Source organism: Microtus ochrogaster, assembly GCF_000317375.1.
Source record: "Microtus ochrogaster isolate Prairie Vole_2 chromosome 14 unlocalized genomic scaffold, MicOch1.0 chr14_random_3, whole genome shotgun sequence".
Taxonomy (NCBI): domain Eukaryota; kingdom Metazoa; phylum Chordata; class Mammalia; order Rodentia; family Cricetidae; genus Microtus; species Microtus ochrogaster.
This window is the reverse complement of record NW_004949098.1, coordinates 196729-201343: the sequence shown is the minus strand read 5'-3', so window position 1 is coordinate 201343 and position 4615 is coordinate 196729. Positions and strand designations below refer to the sequence as shown.

Here is a 4615-nt window from a genome sequence, read left to right as displayed (position 1 = left end):
CGAGACAGGGTTTCTCTGTGGCTTTGGAGCCTGTCCTGGAACTAGCTCTGTAGACCAGGCTGGTCTCGAACTCACAGAGATCCGCCTGCCACTGCCTCCCGAGTGCTGGGATTAAAGGCGTGCGCCACCATCGCCCGGCCACATATTTATTTCTTGAGGCAGCTTAGCTCTATGTAGCCCATGCTGGCTCAAACTTAGGGCAAATTTCTTGCCTCTATTTCCCAAGTCTGAGGTTATAGGCATAAGCCACCATGTCTGGCAAAATGCATTTTTAATTTTAAAAAAGATTTTGGGGCTGGAGAGGTGGCTCAGTGGTTAAGAGCACTTGCTGCTCTTCCAAAGGACTCAGGTTCAGGTCTCTGCATCTACAATCACTCATAACTTTAGTTCCAGGGGATCTAATCCCCTCTTCTGAGCTCCTGGAGGAATGTATGCACATGGTGCAAGAGGCATGCATGCAGGCAAAATACCCACATGCATAAAATAAAAATAAATGTTTTTTAAAATTTACCTCAACTTTACAATTTATAGTATATGGTTACACCTCAAAATAGCCCCGAGGCAGTATGTTTTTAAATCCCATTCTATTCATTTGTAGATCAAGACTCAGAAAATTTTAAAGCACTCAGTCAGTGACCTCAGCCAGAACAAGGTGAGCAGACAGGCCAGGCACTGATGCAGGACAGGTGTGGAGCCTGAACTTGTGTTGTGTTGTCCTTGCTATGGCCGAGAGATGGTCATAACTTCTCCTTGTATGGAATTTTCCTTTTGTCTGCTTTTCAGGAGCACACAAAGGGGCCTCTGTTTCTTCTCCCTGGGCGTCCTCTGAGCTCTTTCTGTACCAGGACCTGGTTTACCTTGGTACACAGGAGGTGCTCAGTAATAAATGTGGGTCCCTTCCCAGACCTGTCTGCTCTGCTCCTGGGATCCTCAAGCACTTGGCTTTCTCTCCCCAAATGAGGCATCAGCTGCACTGACATAGTGACTATTCTCCCGAGGGGAAGCCAGCCCGAAGAGCCGGGAGAGGCCAGGAAGAAGGAAGCCACACTTCTGTGGCTGTCTCCTTTAAGGTCCCCTCAGCACTGTCTCTTGGTGTGATTTATTCACACTTCAAGTGTCCATGGCTTTTTTCCCTTTCTAATTTTGTTTAGGGTTTTTTTCATTTGTTTTTTGTTTTTTTTTTTGTTTTTTGTTTTTTTTTTTTGGAGTCAGAGTTCTTTGTCTACAGTCACTTCAGGTAACCTCTTTTAACTCACTGCAATCCTCTTATGTTAGTTTCCCAAATGCTGAGTTTATAGGTGTTTTGCTTCAAGTCTAGTTTCTCTTTGGAGCTTCTTCCAACTCCCTCCTTTTTTTTTTAAACCATTCTTTTTTTTTTTTTTTAAATATTTATTTATTATTTATACAGTATTCTGTCTGTTTGTATGTCTGCAGGCCAGAAGAGGGCACCAGACCTCTTTACAGATGGTTGTGAGCCACCATGTGGTTGCTGGGAATTGAACTCAGGACCTTTGGAAGAGCAGGCAATACTCTTAACCTCTGAGCCATCTCTCCAGCCCCCAACTCCCTCCTTCTTTTGACCTTGATTTCTGATCCTCCTGCCAGCTAGTCCTGGATTAAAGGTCCTCAGTACCTACACTTAGGCAATGTTGGGGCTCGAACCAGAGACTTTGTGCATGTTTGGGCAAACTGCCAACTGAGTACATCCCCAGCTACTCCCATTTAGCTTTGCAATGGCTCTTTCATCTCCTCTCTGGTTTCCCTGTGCCCCCCCCCACTCAGACCCCTGAGAACCACAGGCTTGCCCTTGTTTCCCACGTTGTACGGCCACAAAGTGTCCCCTGAGCAACTTGTCGGCAATGCTCGCCACAGTATTTCAGGGCCTTAGAATCACTTTTCTTTTTAAAAATTTTCTTCAGATTTATTTATGTTTGTGTGTGTGTGCATGTGTGGCATGTGTGGACAGTGCCTGCTGAGGTCAGAAAAAGACACCAGATCCCCTGGAACTGTAGTGGCAGATGGTTGTGAGTTACCATGTGGATACTGGCAACTGAACCTGGATCCTCTGAGAGAACAGCAAGTGTTTTCCATCACTGAGCCATCTCTTCAACCCAAGAACCGTTTTTCTGTGGCAGAGCCAGAGATGAGATAGGACACTGAAGGCCGGTGAGAGAGCTAGAGACCCAAAGGGGTGTGGGCTACCTCCTGCCGTGTCTCTAGGCAGAAATTCTTGACCCTTCTAGTTACCTGTGACTGACCTAGAGTCACTGTAGCTGTGGTTTGCTGGGGTCACAACTGTTTGCATTCATGGGAAGCTGAACAAACATTGTGGCTATTTTAGCATATACCCTATCCTGACTTCACTGAGAGAATCTCACACAGTTAGAAACATAGCCTTTGAGTTTTATCCTTTCTGCAAGGCAGAAAACTAGACTGGATGAGTACAAACAACTGGCGCCCTCCCTGATCTCCCTCAGAGGTGTGAAAACCCATCCTTGAGTACGAAGGGACAGGTTTGGCCCTGGTGTCTCACCTCTCCTTAAGTGTCCCTTGTTCTCCCTGGGACCATCTCCCCACAGCCCTTCCCCGTTTTCTTCTCCAGTCCCAGTGTCTTCCACTACAAAAGAGAAATGAGAACATCTATCTCATGAGAAAAGGATTAGGGGCCAGAGAGATGGTCCAGTGGTAAAGAGCAGTTGCTGTTCTTATGAAGGACCTGGGTTCAGTTCCCAGTCCCCACATACTGGCTCACAATCATCTATAACTCTAGTTCCAGAGGATCTAATGCCTTCTTCTGACCTTTGAGGACATCAGGCATACACATGGTGCACATACATACATGCAGGCAACATTCACATGCATAAAATAAAATAAACCTAAAAATCCCTAAAAAATAATTTGGGGGAGAAAAAAGATGGATCAGACAAACACAAGTATATGAAAAGGTTGCACAGACTTTAACCTAGGATAGGCAAACTCTGATCTGCTTTCTTATAAAGTGAATGTTAATAGTGTTTGTTTTTTTACACTTTATAGGTGGCCAAAGATAGGCTCGGTAGTTGGCTTGGTGGGCAAAGCACTTGCTGTGCATGTGTGATGACCTGGGTTCAGATCCTTGCCCCACAGAAAAGCCAGGGGTCACTGCAAGCTCCTCTGCATCCCAGTTCTGGGCAGAGGGAGATAGGAAAGCCACCAGAGCAGAACTTACTGGCCAGTAGGAAGCCAGTGGAGACAGGGAACTCCAGGGCCAATGAGAGTCCACTGCAAAAATATATGGAGAGAAACAGAGAAGGATGCCCAGGGTCGACTGATAGCTACCTCAGACACATGTGTGAGCAAGGGCACATGCATACACACCTACACACACATTCATAACACACACACAAAGTTAAAAAGAAAAAAGAGGCGTATTTAGCTGGTGTGGTGGCTCCCGGCACTCATGAGGCAGAGGTAGGTGAATCTCTGTGACTTTGAGGCCAGCCTGGTCTACAGAGCAAGTTCCAGGACAGCCAGGGCTACACAGAGAAACCCTGTCTCAAAAAAAAAAAAAAAAAAAAGAAGGAAAAGAAAAGCATATTTTTCTTTTAAAAATGGTAGAAGACTAGTAGTTCATGACCTGTGAAAATTACATAAGATTCAGTTTTTATGAATGTATTTATTTTATTCTGAGATCACTATGTAGCTGAGGACAGCCTTGAAGTCCTGCTCCTCCTGCCTCCACCGCAGAGGGCTGAAATCACAGGCTGCGGAATGCTAACTGGCCTCTGCAAACGGTTTTTATTGGGACACAGGCACTCCCACTGATGCCCACATTGTCTGTCACTGCTTTTGTTATAGCTGCAGAGTTGAAGGTGGTTATGATAGACCTTCTGTTCTGAAAGCCTAAACAGCCGGCTCTGTAGCTGACCTGACCTCTTGATCCTCCTTCCTCACTCCCCAGTGTTGGGACTCCAGGCATGCAGCCACATGTAAGGTCCCGTTTTATCGGATCCCCACAAATCTGCACATGTCACCTACTCTTCTGGTCTTCACCCACCCTCCCATCTAGCATCCCAGTTCAGTTCTGGGCCAGACCCTACCCCCGTGCTCCACACCTGCCGAGCCAGCTGTATGAGGTATATCCAGTTCCGCCAGGCTGACTGACAACCTGGCTTACGGTTGGAGCTCTGCTCAGAGAGGCACGCCACCCATGTCAGAACCTGGAGGCAGCACTGCGCATGCTCGCTCTTCCCTCCTAATCAATCGCAGCCCTTTTTGATTTTGCCGTCACACCACCTCACATGGTGGCAGCGCTTCTGCCCTGCGCCCAGTCCTCTCATCCTCTGGAGCAGTCCTCCCACAGGGTAAATCTCTTGCTGTTATCCTTTAGGCTTTACTCCTTCCATGCAACCCCACTGTTCTATTCTTTAATGTACAATCTAGAGACCAAAGGACTCACCTCTCTCTAAAGTGACTGGGCCTGCTTCTTGCCTTGAAATCTAAATGGAGAGGAGCTGAGCCTCTCTCTGTCCCAAAACCGCAATTCTTCTTCTTCTTCTTCTTCTTCTTCTTCTTCTTCTTCTTCTTCTTCTTCTTCTTCTTCTTCTTCTTCTTCTTCTTCTTCTTCTTCCTCCTC

At 46.6% G+C, this 4615-nt stretch overlaps 1 protein-coding gene across 3 annotated transcripts in view; it reads right to left on the bottom strand.

The window, feature by feature from the left end:
• Actg2 (actin, gamma 2, smooth muscle, enteric) overlaps positions 1 to 4615 on the bottom strand; it is a 26774-nt gene that overhangs the window by 15089 nt on the left and 7070 nt on the right. Inside the window, exon 1 of one of the 3 annotated variants that reach the window (XM_013352863.2) lies at positions 2534 to 2548. The exons of the other annotated variants lie outside the window; for them this stretch is intronic. The gene's annotated coding sequence lies outside the window, so the exon portion shown is untranslated. Of the gene's footprint in view, positions 1 to 2533; positions 2549 to 4615 lie in introns of those variants that run through there. 3 annotated transcript variants of the gene reach the window in all.